The sequence below is a fragment of the Odocoileus virginianus genome, chromosome 7 (genome assembly GCF_023699985.2).
Source record: "Odocoileus virginianus isolate 20LAN1187 ecotype Illinois chromosome 7, Ovbor_1.2, whole genome shotgun sequence".
Lineage (NCBI taxonomy): Eukaryota > Metazoa > Chordata > Mammalia > Artiodactyla > Cervidae > Odocoileus > Odocoileus virginianus.
The window spans coordinates 82,051,708-82,067,536 of record NC_069680.1 but is presented as its reverse complement, the minus strand read 5'-3'; the positions used below and the strand labels follow the sequence as shown (position 1 = coordinate 82,067,536).

The following is a 15,829-nucleotide window of genomic DNA, read 5'->3' as shown; positions in this document are numbered from 1 at the left end:
GAAGATCCCCTGGAGAAGGGAATGGCAGCCCACTCCAGTATTCTTGCCTGGAGAATCCCATGGACAGAGGAGCCAGGTGGGCTACAGTCTAGTTCAGTTCAGTTCAGTCACTCAGTTGTGTCTGACTCTTTGTGATCCCATGGACTGCAGCACGACAGGCTTCCCTGTCCATCACCAACTCCCAGAGTTAACTCAAACTCATGTCCATCGAGTCAGTGATGCCATCCAAGCATTTCATCCTCTGTCGTCCCCTTCTCCTCCTACCTTCAATCTTTCCCAGCATCAGGGTCTTTTCCAATGAGTCAGTTCTTTGCATCAGGTGGCCCAAGTTTTGGAGTTTCAGCTTCAACATCAGTCCTTCCAATGAATATTCAGGACTGATTTCCTTTAGGATGGACTGGTTGGATCTCCTTGCAGCCCAAGTGACTCTCGAGTCTTCTCCAACACCACAGTGCAAAAGCATCAATTCCTTGGCACTCAGCTTTCTTTATAGTCCAGCTCTCACATCCATACATGACCACTGGAAAAACCATAGCCTTGACTAGATGGACCTTTGTTGACAAAGTAATGTCTCTGCTTTTTAATATGCTGTCTAGGTTGGTCATAACTTTTCTTCCAAGGAGCAAGCATCTTTTAATTTCATGGTTGAAGTCACCATCTGCAGTGATTTTGGAGCCCAAAAAAATAAAGTCTGTCACTGTTTCCACTGTTTCCCCACCTATTTGCCATGAAGTGATGGGACTGGATGCCATGATCTTAGTTTTCTGAATGTTGAGTTTTAAGCTAACATTTTCACTTCTCTTCCACTTTCATCAAGAGGCTCTTTAGTTCTTCCTTGCTTTCTGCCATAAGAGTGCTGTCATCTGCATATCTGAAGTTATTGATATTTCTCCAGGCAATCTTGATTCCAGCTTGTGCTTCCTCCAGCCCAGAGTTTCTCATGATGTACTCTGCATATAAGTTAAATAAGCAGGGTGACTGTATACAGCCTTGATGTACTCCTTTTCCTATTTGGAACCAGTCTGTTGTTCCATGTCCAGTTCTCACTGTTGCTTCTTGACCTGCATACAGATTTCTCAAGAGACAGGTCAGGTGGTCTGGTATTCCCACCTATTTAAGAATTTTCCACAGTTTGTTGTGATCCACACAGTCAAAGGCTTTGGCGTAGTTAATACAACAGAAGTAGATGTTTTTCTGGAATTCTCTTACTATTTCGATGATCCAACGGATGTTGGGAATTTCATCTCTGGTTCCTCTCCCCTTTCTAAACCCAGCTTGAATGTCTGGAAGTTCACGGTTCATGTACTGTTGAAGCCTGGCTTGGAGAATTTTGAGCATTACTTTGCTAGCTTGTGAGATGAGTGCAATTGTATAGTAGTTTGAGCATTCTTTGGCATTGCCTTTCTTTGGGATTGGAATGAAAACTGACCTTTTCTAGTCCTGTGGCCACTGCTGAGTTTTCCAAATTTGCTGGCATATTGAGTGCAGCACTTTCATAGCATTATATTTTAGGATTTGAAAATTAGAGATACCAAGGGAATATTCCATGCAAAGATGAGCACAATAAAGGACAGAAATGGTATGGACGTAACAGAAGCAAAAGATATTAAGAAGAGGTGGCAAGAATACACAGAAGAACTGTACAAAAGAGATCTTCATGACCCAGATAATCATGATGATATGATCACTCACCTAGAGCCAGACACCCTGGAATGTGAAATGAAATGGGCCTTAGGAAGCATCACTATGAACAAAGCTAGTGGAAGTGATGGAATTCCAGTTGAGCTATTTCAAATCCTATCAGATGATGCTGTGAAAGAGCTGCACTCAATATGCCAGCAAATTTGGAAAACTCAGTAGTGGGCTACTGTCCATGGGGTCACAAAGAGTCGGACATGACCGAGGGACTAACACACACACACATATGTGGGACCTTAGCTTCCCAACCAGGGATTGAACCATACTCTTTGCACTATAAGGTGGAGTCTTAAGCACTTAATCACCAGGGAAGTCCTCGAAAGGTTTTATTTTCTAATCTCAAAATCTTTAAGTTGAAAAGCATTCAAGTTTATGAAATCCAAGTGCCCTCCTAATGCTGGATTGAATATCTTTTACAGCCAGTTTTTATCTGCTCATTGATAGTCTGAATCAAGATGCCGAGTGGCACAGGGCTCTATGAATATGCTGTGCATCTTAGCTGTTCTGCCATCGATCTTTCAATAAAGTCCTTCAATATGTGCTGAAGTCTAAAGAACCACCCCTTGGATGTGAAATGAGCATCCAAATACATCTCCCCCCACCCCGCCAGGGGTTGTAACCCAATTCTCTCCATGGCACCTTGTTTTCTTTATGATCTAGCTATGCCCTAATCATGGGAGTTGGTAGAGAATTTTAAGCTAACACTTGGGTCATCATTAAACCTGCTCCCATTCTATTATGAATGTAGTTATTTTTCAGGAAAATTTTCTAAAATGTATAGAAAACTGTAAGAAGGAAGGTATTTGTCGCCTTTTTATTATAATAGGGGAAAACAGATGTAATATAGTGTCCAATAATGCGGGGATAGCTGAAACTCTCACAATATAATTCATCAGCCTTAAATCTATGCAGAATATAGCAAAGTATCCATGCAGGTATCCATGCGGAATAACACTGACCCAGAAGTACATAGATGAAACAAAAAATAATTCAGTCAGTAGAAAACCATGTAACATCCAGGGAGCATCCTTAGGAGATGTCATCAGTTAAAAAGCCCGATGTGGGCCGGCGTGACCCAGCGGCCACACCTGTGCACACACATTTCCCAGGGGAGGACCTGAAGGGCCATCTGGGTCTGTTGGAAGTTTATGCTGCGTCTCTGTGCCTCTGCCTTCCCCAAGCCCCCTATTACTGCGCTACTGATTCACCAATTTGATTTTTCAAACCTATTTCCCAATTTTCTTATTCCTTTTACTGTCTTCTGAGCCAGAACCCACACATGTAACTTTCTTTTGTGTATTCAAATGTACTTAACTGACATCTTCTCTTTTCTTTTTTTTGCCATGCTGTGTGGCATGTGGGATTTTAGTTCCCTGACCAGGGATCGAACCCATGCCCCCTGTGATGGAAGCGTAGAGTCTTAACCACTGAATCACCAGGGAGGTCCCATTAAATGACATTATATATTAACAGGCCTTAAGACCTATGAAAGGAAGGAGATCAAAGGGTATAGCTGTGGTTATGGTTCTAATTTTGCCATGCCTATATTTCCAATCATGATTTTTATTTTCAGTAAGTATAGTTTGTATTTGCAGCAGAAAGCAAGCCCAAATTAGTCATTTTGTTTAATTATAATTTTTATTTCATACATTAGTCAATCTCTCTTTTTTAATCTATTGACCTGCTGCTGCTGCTGCTAAGTCACTTCAGTCGTGTCCGACTCTGTGCGACCCCACAGACGGCAGCCCACCAGGCTCCCCCGTCCCTGGGACTCTCCAGGCAAGAACACTGGAGTGGGTTGCCATTTCCTTCTCCAATGCATGAAAGTGAAAAGTGAAAGTGAAGTCGCTCAGTCGTGCCAACTCTTAGCGACCCCATGGACTGCAGCCTACCAGGCTCCTCCATGCATGGGATTTTCCAGGCAAGAGTACTGGAGTGGGGTGCCATTGCCTTCTCCAATCTATTGACCTACCTAAATCTGTATATTTTTTGTCTTCTATTATGTGCATGTTTGTATTTCCCTGAAATTGGATAACATATTTTATCACCATCAATATATATTAACATGAATGCAAGCTTATTTAAGTTCAGACTGTGGACAGGGATGAAGTGAAATGAAGTGAAAGTCAACTCAGTCATGTCCGACTCTTAAATTGCAGGTGAATTCTTTACCAGCTGAACCACAAGGGGGGCGGGGGTGAACAGGGATGGTCGGGATCAAAAACATTGTCTGGTGGAATTATTCCAATGACCCTGATAAGAAAGAACCTAGTACAGAGATTTGAGCCACAAGCACAAAAGCACACCAGAGCCTCTCAATATAGACAGATCCAAGAAGAAAATCGGTAGTCTTCTTCCTAGCGCTTGACACTGGATTTACTCCTAGGGACCTAAGCTATGTCCTGAGCTCCCTGCCCTGGCACTGAGCTGCATCCCCCTGGCACCACACTGCACTCAATGTGGGGGATCTCTGCCTGGTATCAGCTGGGGGTGTCCTGCGTGTCCTCCCAGACATAACATATCACTATGTTTTTAATGGAAAATAGTAAGATGACAGAATTAAACCTAAGTGGAGCATTAATTATATTAAATGTAAATAAAGTCTTGATTAAAAGATTCATGTGAGTATAAGCTGGCACAACTATCTTTGTTGTGCATTATTCGTATGTGTGTGTGTATCTATGTGTATGTATGTTAAGTCGCTTCAGTCTTGTCTGACTCTTTGCAACACTGTGGACTGTAGCCTGCCTGGCTTCTTCATCCATGGGATTCTCCAGGCAAGAACACTGAAGTGGGTTGCCGTGCCCTCCTCCAGGGGATCTTCCCCACCCAGGGATCAAACCACATCTCTTATGTCTCTTCCATTGACAAGTGGGTTCTTTACCACTAGCACCATCTGGGAGGAGTGTATCATATATAAGTATATAGACATCCTCGGAAACTTCATTTCCACTCTGTGATATATATCCAACATAAATGCATACAAATGTGCGCCAAATATATGTAAACGTTCATAGCAACGTTGCTCATAGTCCATACCACTCAATGTCTCAACTATAGGATGGATAAATAGTGGTACATTCTTAAAGTTAGATGCTACATAGCAAGTGAATTACTGGTACTTACAACAGTATGGATATGATCTCTCAGACATGATATTGAGTAAAAGAAACCAGACACTAAAGAGTACATAATTCATCGCAGCACTGTTTATAATAGCCAGGACATGGAAGCAACCCAGATGCCCATCAGCAGACGAATGGATGAGGAAGTTGTGGTACATATACACCATGGAATATTACTCAGCCATTAAAAAGAATTCATTTGAATCAGTTCTAATGAGATGGATGAAACTGGAGCCCATTATACAGAGCGAAGTAAGCCAGAAAGATAAAGACCATTACAGTATACTAACACATATATATGGAATTTAGAAAGATGGTAACGATAACCCTATATGCAAAACAGAAAAAGAGACTCAGATGTATAGAACTGACTTGTGGACTCTGGGAGAAGGCGAGGGTGGGATGTTTCAAGAGAACAGCATTGAAACATGTATATTATCTAGGGTGAAACAGATCACCAGCCCAGGTTGGATGCATGAGACAAGTGCTCAGGCCTGGTGCACTGGGAAGACCCAGAGGGATCGGGTGGAGAGGGAGGTGGGAGGGGGGACTGGGATGGGGAATACATGTAAATCCATGGCTAATTCATTTCAATGTATGACAAAAACTACTGTAATGATGTAAAGTAATTAGCCTCCAACTAATAAAAATAAATGGAAAAAAAATTAAAAAAAAAAAACGATAGGACTAAAGCAAAAAAAATAAAAAAATAAAGAGGACATAATGTATGGTTCCAACTTTATAAGATGAAAAAATAAATATGGAGATAGAACTCTCCATACTGATTGTATAATATTTAAGGGGGTAGATAATGACTAGGAGAAGGCTCAGGAGAAGCTTCTGGGGTGTGGGCATATATTCTATATCTTGGTAGAGATGGTGTAATGTGTGTTTTACTTTCTAAAAATTAAACTGTATGTTTTACTTTTTGTGTACTTAAATATGTGTTATATACTTTAAAAGGTTTTTCTAAAAAAGAAAAAAGTAAAATATTTTATTTACAATATTGTTGAAAAGAATAAGATATTAAGGAGTAAGCATAACTAAGGAGGTGAAAGACTTACATGTAGAAAACTACAAAATATACCAGAAAAAAAAAATTTTAAAGACAGGAACAAATGGAAAGACATCCAGTATTCATGGATGGAAGGCTTAATATTGATAAGATATCACTGATGCCCAAAGCTATCTACAAATTTAATGCAATCCTGATCAAAATCCCAATAGCATGTTTCCTCAGAAATAATAAAGTCTACCCTAAAATTTATAGGGAATCTCAAGGGATACAAAATAGCCAAAACAATCTGGAACGATGAGAACAAGATTGGAGGTCTCACACTTCCTGATTACAAAACTTATAAAGCATAGTGGTTAAAATTGGCTTGAAATGTGGTACTGGCATGAAGATAGACATACACACCTACAGAATAGAATAGGGAACCCCGAAATAAACCCTCACATATATGGTCAACAATGTTTGCACAGGTGCCAAGACCATCCAATGGGAAAAGGACAGTCTTTTCTACAAATACTGCTAGGAAAGCTGAATATTGACATGCAAAAGAAAGAAGTTAGATCCTAACTTTATACATTATACAAAAATTAATTCAAAATGAATCAAATTTCCAAGAAGTAGCACTATAAAACTCTTCGAGGAAAGCACAAGGGCTTTCTTTGGCATTACATTTGGAAATGATTTCTTGGTATGACACTGAAAACACAGGCAACAAAAGTAAAAATTGGATGACATTGAAATTTAACATTCTTTTGCATCAAAGGACACAATCAACAGAATGAAAAGGAAATCTATGTAATGGAAAAAAATTGCAAATCATTTATCTGACAAGGGGTTAGTATCCAGAATATATGAACTCCTACAACTAAACAACAAAAATAAACAATGAAAAAATGGGTAAAGGACTTGAATAGACATTCTCCAAAGATGATACGTAAATAGCAAACAAGCTTATGAACAGATGCTCAACATTACTAATTATGATGGAAATGCAAATCAGAAGCACAATGAGGTATCACCTTGTATCCATTACAATAGCTAAATATTTAAATATTAAATAATATATTTAATTTATTATGTATAATTTAATATTTAATAATTTATTTAAGAAAATATTTGATGATATATTAAATATTAAAAAACAGAAAATAACTCATGTCAACAAGGATGTGAAAAAAATGGAACCCTTGTGCACTTTTGGTGGAATGTAAAATGATATGACCACTAGGCAAAACAGTGTGATAATTCCTCAAAAAGAAAAAAAGTAGAATTATAGTATCCAGTAATTCTACTTCTGAATTGTTGGTTTTGTTCAGTCACTAAATTGTGTCTGACTTTTTGTGATCCCGTGGACTGCAGCACACCAGGCTTCCCTGTCTTTCACTATCTCCTGGAGTTTGCTCAAATTCATGTCCACTGAGTTAGTGATGTTATACAACCATCTCATCCTCTGCCTCCCCCTTCTCCTTTTGCCTTCAGTCTTTCCCAGCATCAGGGTCTTTTCCAACAAGTTGGCTCTTCGCATCATGTGGGCAAAATATTGGAACTTGAGCCTGAACTTCAGCATCAGTCCTTCCAATGAGTATTCAGGGTGGATTTTCTTTAGAATTGACTGGTTGGACCTCCTTGCTGTCCACGGGGCTCTTAAGAGTCTTCTCCAGCACCACAATTCAAAAGCGTCAATTCTTTGACACGCAGACTTCTTTATAGTCCAACTTCTGGGTTATATACCACTTTGGGGTATATGTGAAAAAGGATTGAAGTCAGGGTCTCAAAGAGGTATTTGTATATGGATGTCCATAGCAGCATTATTTACAATAGCCAAGAGGTGGAAGCAACCAGTGTCCATCAATAGATGAATGGATAAGCAGCATGTGATATATACACACAAAGGAATATTTTTTTTACACAAAGGAATATTATTCAGCCTTAAATGGAAGGAAATTTTGACACATGCTACAACATGGATGAACCTTGAGGGCATTATGCTGAGTGAAATAAGCTGGTTACAGAAGGACAAATACTGTATGATCCCCCTTATTTGAGGTACCTATTAATACAATAGGCAGTTCATAGAGACAGAAAGTAGATGGCAGTTGCCAGCAGCTGTAGGAGATGAAATAAGTAGTTGTCATTTAGAATACAGAGTTTCCTTTTTGTAAGATAAAAAGTGTTCCAGAGATTGGTTAGCTAACAATGTGAATGTTTTTAATGCCACTGAACTAAATAATTAAACATAGTTAAGATGGGGAAGTTCCCTGATGGCTGTGGCTAAGACTTTGCACTCCCAATGCAGGGGACTCGGAGTCAGTCCCTGTTCAGGGAACTCGATCCCACATGCTGCAGATAGGACCTGCTGCAGCCAAATAAATACTTTTTAAAAGAATCTAGTGCATAAGATGTGATCAAAATTCAATGAGTCAGCATATGCGGAAAAAAGAGGGGAAATGGTTAAGATGGTAACTTTTGTTATCTGAATTTTACCATGATTTTTTATTTTCTTAAAGAAATAAAGCAAACAGAGGAGGGAAAGAGAGAGAGACAGCATGAACTTTGGGATCCAAGCTTAGCTGCACCTGAGAATCATTTGAAAATTTTTAAAAATACAGCACAGTCTCATTTTAATGCAAATTTGCAGTAACAAAATACAGGTATGACTAATCTTTCATTTATGCACAAAATTTCAGATAATGTGACTCCCTTGAGATTTTAAAAGTTAAACAAGAATCACAGTTTCAACTCAGAGGGGACAGGGAACTATAAATGCCAGGTGGCAGTGTTAACATGAGTTGCAAACAGAAACACAGTGCTCCTGTGGGAAAATACATCAAGAAATATACATTTTGCATTATGGAATGCTGCCAGGAATGTCACCCTCATATAAACTGCACCACTCTCTACTGAATCCTAGGCCCCTCGAGGAACAGTATGATTGGATATGTTTAGAGATGAATCCAAGCAATTTGTATTTTTAAAAGATCACTGAGATTTCTAAGACTGATGGTGTGTGCATCAATGCTTGAAAACCAGTGGTCCTCCAGAAAGGAATAAACACATTCATTGTGGTAAAAAAATTTATTTACACATGTAATGGGCTAAGTTCTAGGGATATAAAATGAAGCAGAAATATAATGATCACCTGGATCTTACATTCTGGTGAAGAAGTCAGGTGATTAAATAAGCAGTTACAATAAAGGATCCTATACCTATGGTGAGGCTTCCAGGTCATTGGGAGCATACGTCAGGCACTTCATTGAAGAGAGTGTATGAACTGATACCCAGTGTTTGGAAAGAAACCACCTAAAGAAGGAGGAAGAGTATTTCGAGGGAATAGAGAATCCAATGAGACCCAGAGCAGAATAAAGAGCGTTGAAGCCAAGTGACCGAAATGAGTTCAAAGTGGCTTGAATTCCAAGTAGCGAAGGAGAAGTGATGGGTAAAGCTATGGGATGGGCAGAGGCCAGTTCAGAACAGACCTGGTAAGCCTGTGGGGAGCTTGGCCCTCATCCTAAATAAAAGAGGGAAAAGAAGGGTCTCTCTCTGGTTGTAGCATGGAGTATGGAATGGGTTGAACTGGAGGAGAGGCAACTGTGAAGAGAAGCTCCCAGCAGCAGGGGCCCAGTTGAGGAGGAACAGAAGCAAGTGTGGTCACAGCAATAAGAAACTTAGGAGCAATAAACCTTGGTGATGAATTAGATGTGAAAGGGGAAAAGGAGATGTTAAGAGCGATTCCCAAGTGGCTAGCAATTATGGTACCTTATACAGTGGAAGTGACACAGATTCAAGGGATTAGATCTGATAAGAGTGCCTGAAGAACTATGGACAGAGGTTCGTGACATTGTACAGGAGGCAGTGATCAAGACCATCCCCCAAAAAAGGAAATGCAAAAAGACAAAATGGTTGTCTGAGAAGGCCTTACAAATAGCTGAGAAAAGAAGAGAAGTGAAAGGCACAGGAGAAAAGAAAAGATATGCCCATTTGAATGCAGAGTTCCAAAGAATAGCAAGGAGAGATAAGAAAGCCTTCTTCAGTGATCAGTGCAAATAAATAGATGAAAACAATAGAATGGGAAAGACTAGTGATCTCTTCAAGAACGTTAGAGATACCAAGGGAACATTTCATGCCAAAATGAGCACAATAAAGGACAGAAATGGTATGGACCTAACAGAAGCAGAAGATATTAAGAAGTGGTGGCAAGAATACACAGAAGAACTATACAAAAAAGATCTCATGACCTAGATACCCAGGATGGTGTGATCACTTACCTAGAACCAGACATCCTGGAATGGGAAGTCAAGTGGGCCTTAGGAAGCATCACTATGAACAAAGATAGTGGAAGGGATGGAATTCCAGTTGAGCTATTTCGAATACTGAAAGATGATGCTGTGAAAGTGCTGCACTCAATATGCCAGCCAATTTGGAAAACTCAGCAGTGGCCACAGGACTGGAAAAGGTCAGTTTTCATTCCAATCCCAAAGAAAGGCAATGCCAAAGAATGATCAAACTACCGTACAATTGCTCTCATCTCACAAGCTAGCGAAGTAATGCTCAAAATTTTCCAAGCTAGGTTTTAACAGTATGTGGAGCAAGAACTTCCAAATGTTCAAACTGGATTTAGAAAAGGCAGAGGAACAAGAGATCAAATTGCCAACCAGAAAAACATCTACTTTTGCTTTATTGACTACACCAAAGCTTTTGACTTTGTGGATCACAATAAACTGTGGAAAATTTTTAAAGAGATGGGGATACCAGACCACCTGACCTACCTCCTGAGAAATCTCTATGCAGGTCAGAAAGCAACAGTTAGAATTGAACATGGAACAACACATGGGTTTCAAATCAGGAAAGGAGTACGTCAAGGCTGTATATTGTCACCCTGCTTATTTAACTTATATGAAGAGTACATTATGCGAAATGCTGGACTGGATGAAGCACAAGCTGGAATCAAGATTGCCAGGATAAATATCAATAACCTCAGATATGCAGATGACACCACCCTTATGGCAGAAAGCTAAGAAGAACTGAAAAGCCTCGTGATGAAAGTGAAAGAGGAGAGTGAAAAAGTTGGCTTAAAACTCAATATTCAGAAAACTAAGATCATGGCATCTGGTCCCATCACTTCATGGCAAATAGATGGGGATACAATGGAAACAGTGATAGAATTTATTTTTGGGGTGATCCAAAATCACTGCAGATGGTGACTGCAGCCATGAAATTAAAAGACGCTTGCTCCTTGGAAGAAAAGCTCTGACCAACCTAGACAGCATATTAAAAAGCAGAGACATTACTTTGCCAACAAAGGTCCGTCTAGTCAAAGCTATGGTTTTCCTAGTGGTCATGTATGGATGTGAGAGTTGGACTATAAAGACAACAGAGCACCGAAGAATTGATGCTTTTGAATTGGTGTTGGAGAAGATTCTTGAGAGTCCCTTGGACTTCAAGGAGATCCAGCCAGTCCATCCTAAAGGAAATCAGTCCTGAATATTCTTTGGAAGGACTGATGCTGAAGCTAAAACTCCAATACTTGGGCCACCTGATGTGAAGAACTGACTCATTTGAAAAGACCTTGGTGCTGGGAAAGATTGAAGGCGGGAGGAGAAGGGGATGACAGGGGATGAGATGGTTGGATGGCATCACCGACGCGATAAACATGAGTTTGAGCGAACTCCAGGAGTTGGTGATGTACAGGGCAGTCTGGCGTGGTGCAATCCATGGGATCGTAAAGAGTCAGACATGACTGAGCGACTGAACTGAACCGACTATGGTGATTGAGCATTGAGGGGAAAGATGGGGCATTCATTAGGAAAGACTGAATATTCAGTGTCTGGTGTCCAGGATGCGGATGGTACCAGATTGGAGAAGTTTCTTCACTAGACACTGACTGGCTGGCCTTTGAAATCTTGATAGTAGATGAGATTGCCTCAGTCATTGTTTGCAGGGTAAAAAGAGAGTGGACCAGAAGAGAACCCTGGAAGAAAGCAAGGAAGCCTTGGGAGGGTGTGGAGCGGTGGGAGGAAGCCCGAGGAGCGTGCTGAGTTGGAAGCCAAAAAGGGTGTTTCAGGGAGGAACAGTCAGTGGTGGTTTCCAAGAGTAAGATGAAGACCTGAAAGTGCCTATTGGATTTAGCAACGGAAGGTGTCTCTAACCGATCTAGGGGTTTGGGTGAGTGGTGGGAGCAGACATTGGATTAGGATGAGAGAGGTGGTCATGGGGGACATGAGCACCATGACTCTTCTGAAAGCTTGGTTCTGAAAGATGGCTGGGGAGAGGAAAAGGGGTTGACGAGATGCTCGCTCTTGCTTTGGTGGTGGGGGAAGCGTTTTGTTAATATTAAGCTTGGTGAGGCTCAGACGTGTTTAATGGTGATGGAAAGGATCCAGAAGAGAAAGGGGATGGTTGGGAGTGTTCACTGAGGAGTGAGCCCAGCTGCAGTTCAATCAGACTTGAACTTGAGAGCATCACTTAATCTGTCTGAGTCACAGCATCTTTTTTTTTTTTGAAGGAAAAATTAAAACTTTACTTCCTTAAATATGAAGGGACAGGGAGGCCTGGCGTGCTGCAGTCCGTGGGGTCGCAGAGTCGAGCATGACGTAGTGACTGACAACAATAAAAAGTTCATTGTGTCACTTTAAAAGTCCCATGCCATCCCACCCTCATGCCATGTCTGCGCAGTGCGCTGGCTCCTCTGCACACCCTGAGGCTGGGGGGAGGGGTGGCGTCAGGCCCAGCTAGCCTTCACCCCCCCTGCTCCGGGCCCCAGCCCACCAGAGTCATGTCAGCAATGCCTGGCGCAGCATCTCCTTCTGCTGGGGTGTGAGACAGGTAGGGGACTGGTTGGTGCAGAAAATGAAGACATCCCCCTTCTTGATGGGGCGCTCTGGCAACAACATCCCCTTACCTGGCACCTTCTTGTGGTCCTGGCATGGACAGTGTTACTGGTGGGGATGTTGGGCAGACAGTTATCTAGGGTCTTCACCTCCACGGAGCAGTGGGTCAGAGCCTTGCTCAAGGAGATGGAGGTCACAAAGACGAGGTTCTCGTTCTGCCTGTGGGAGCAAGGATGCGGTTTCTCCGTTATGACAGAGATGACATCAGCTGAGATGATGCTGGGATTCTGGTCCCCTTCCTTCTCGAAGGTGATATGTGTGCCCTGCCTTCAGGCTTTACATCATCCATGAGGAGCTCGTCCCTGATGGTAGAGGAGTACCCATCCTCTTTCAGCACTCTTTGGGAGCTCTTAATTTTCTGAGTTCAGTCAAAGAATAGGGTAGGTTTTCTCTCTATCTATGGTTTTCAAACTGCACCCCTCAAAGCTGTCTCAGGGGACTCTTCGTGGCAGTTTCAGCCACAGCAACATCTCATGTGTTTTTTAAATATGCAATGTTTTATTAGCTGCATACATTTCAACAAACAAGTTGGGGACACAGATTTGGCTATTTAGATTATTAAAAATATTTATTATAAGCAGGTTTCTTTTCCCATATTTAAGAGAAAACACATGACTGGAAATATTGAGATGGAAACTGGGTTAAACCAATTCCCAAGTCCTTACCAAGTAATTAACCAATAAAGGAAAAGATACTTTGGAACTAAAAATTAGGGAAGCCTATACACAATTTAGACATGGGTGGGGAGGGAAAAATAAATCAAAATGAAGTCAGATCATTTACATTTTATAGCCTTCAATTCAGCACATAAAACTGTACTATTTAATGTATTTCTCCATGAACTTTTTGTGAAATTCAGATCGAAGCGTATCATTTACAAATCTTTTGTCTTTCTTCTGATCATCTACACCTTTTGCACAGTTCTTAAAGACAACATCATCATCCCACCTTCTTTTAACTTTAAAGTTGGCCTGAGGCTGGGATGGGCCAGTGAGATTAAGAAGAGGGTTTCCACTCAGAATGTTTTCCGTACGAATCCTTTTCATCTCATGTGTTTTTAAACAGTTTTTAGTTTTTAGCAACTTAATACTGATACATGTACATACCTTGGAAAAGCAAAATAACAGTAAAAGAATTATCATAAAAATAGCAACTCCTGCCCCACACCTCCTCACTCTCAGTCACTCCCAGTTCTTATGGATATTTGTGACAGCTAGATGCACTGATTTCCGTTAGACCCCATCCCCTCTTCACCTGAGTCTGTTCTCTCGTAATGCTATCCCAGTTTTTGGCTAATTATAAGTGGCAAATTTAACTCATCGACTGTCTCCTTTTACCGGGAGCTCCTGTTTCTCCTGCGAGCAGTATTTGCCTCTTTTTGGTGCCTTCACCTTGATTTCCATTAATGCTTGCTATTTTTTGAAAATGTTCCACCACCTCAGAAACCTGTCAACATGTTCCCTGTGCTGGTTTAATCAGAAGCCTCGCCTCCCAGTGCGTCTGTGACTCCCTGGTCTGCCATCCGTAGGCCAGTGTTGGTCCTGCCCGTGGGCACAGGAGGCTGTCCCCTGCTGCCCTGTCTTTCTCTGGCTTGGTTTACACCCTGGTTTTAGTGTAACCCATCCTCCTGTAGCTTGCCAGACCATGTTTCACGCACTGCCTAACTGAGGATATGTCTGTTTCACTCTCACATGTGGATGTGAGGATGGATGGATGGTTGGCTGATTTTAGAATTCTGACTTGAAAAATATTTTCCTTGAAAAATCATTAAGGTCGCTATTGCCTGGCTTCTGTTTTTATTGTTGAGATGCCTGATGCTATTATGATTTCCTATCCTTTAGCCCCAGGGCTTCCCTGACAGCTCCGTTGGTAAAGAGTCCTCCTTTAATGCAGGAGACCCCGGTTCAATTCCTGAGTCGGGAAGATCCCCTAAAGAAAGGATAGGCTACCCACTCCAGTATTCTTGGGCTTCCCTTGCGGCTTAGCTGGTAAAGAATTCACCTTCGATGTGGGAGACTTGGGTTCGATCCCTGGGTTGGGAAGATCCCCGGAGAAGGGAACAGCTACCCACTCCAGTATTCTGGCATGTTGTATTAGTTTCAGGCATATGGGCTTCCAGAAGGCACAGTGGTAAAGAATCCACCTGCCAATGCAGGAGACACAAGAGACACTGGTTCTATCCCTGACTCTGGAAGATCCCCTGGAGAAGGAAATGGCAACCCACTCCAGTATTCTTGGCTAGAAAATTCCATGGACAGAGGAGCCTTAGTGGGCTACAGTCCATGGGAATCTCAAAGAGTCAGACACTACTGAGCAACTGAGCGCATCCTTTGGCCAGTTTTATTTCTCTAGGGAGCCTTAAGTCTTATCTTTATCCCTTTTTTGACACAAGTATATGCCTTGTCATAGTTCTTCAACATTTTGCTTGGTACTTGATAAGCCTTTTCATTATGAAGACTCACATCCTATAGTTCCAAAAAACTTTATTGAATTATTTATTTTGTAATTTCCTCCATTTCATTTTTTCCATTTTCTCTTTCTAGTGTTCTTTTCAGTTCAATATTAGACCTTCTAGCTTGACCTTCTCATTTTATCTTTTTTTTTCTTTGTCTTTCTCTCTCACTTTCTCCCCCACCTCGAGATTAATCAACTTTATATTCTAACTCTTCTGTTAATTTTTTAAATGTGGCCACTCTATATTTAGTTTGAAAAATTATTGCCATTTTTATAACCATTTATTATTGTGTCATGGATACAATTTCTTCTCTTCTCTCTCTAAGGACGTTACCTCCTCCCCAACCCGAACTGTATAAATCCTCACTATCCTTCAGTTTTGTCTTTGTTGTTATTTAGTTGCTAAGTCATGTCCAACTCTTTGTGACTTCCTGGACTATAGCCTGCCAGGCTCCTCTATGCATGGGATTTCCCAGCAAAAAATACTTGAGTGGGAAATCCTTATCCAGAGGGTCTTCCCGGCCCAGGGATCAAACCTATATCTCCTGCTAGGTAGGTAGATTCATGATCACTGAACCACCTGGAATGCCAACTGTCCTTCAAGGTTCAACTCAAAACCTTATCTTTTATGAGACCTCTAATCAGTCCAA

At 41.2% G+C, this 15,829-nt stretch overlaps 1 protein-coding gene and 1 pseudogene across 2 annotated transcripts in view; one reads left to right on the top strand and one right to left on the bottom strand.

Annotated features, from left to right (window-relative positions):
• The window catches only part of SLC35F3 (solute carrier family 35 member F3), a 412,819-nt gene that overhangs the window by 371,267 nt on the left and 25,723 nt on the right, over nucleotides 1-15,829 (top strand). The window lies entirely within an intron of this gene.
• LOC139035944 (dnaJ homolog subfamily B member 13 pseudogene) lies at nucleotides 12,609-14,128 on the bottom strand (annotated as a pseudogene).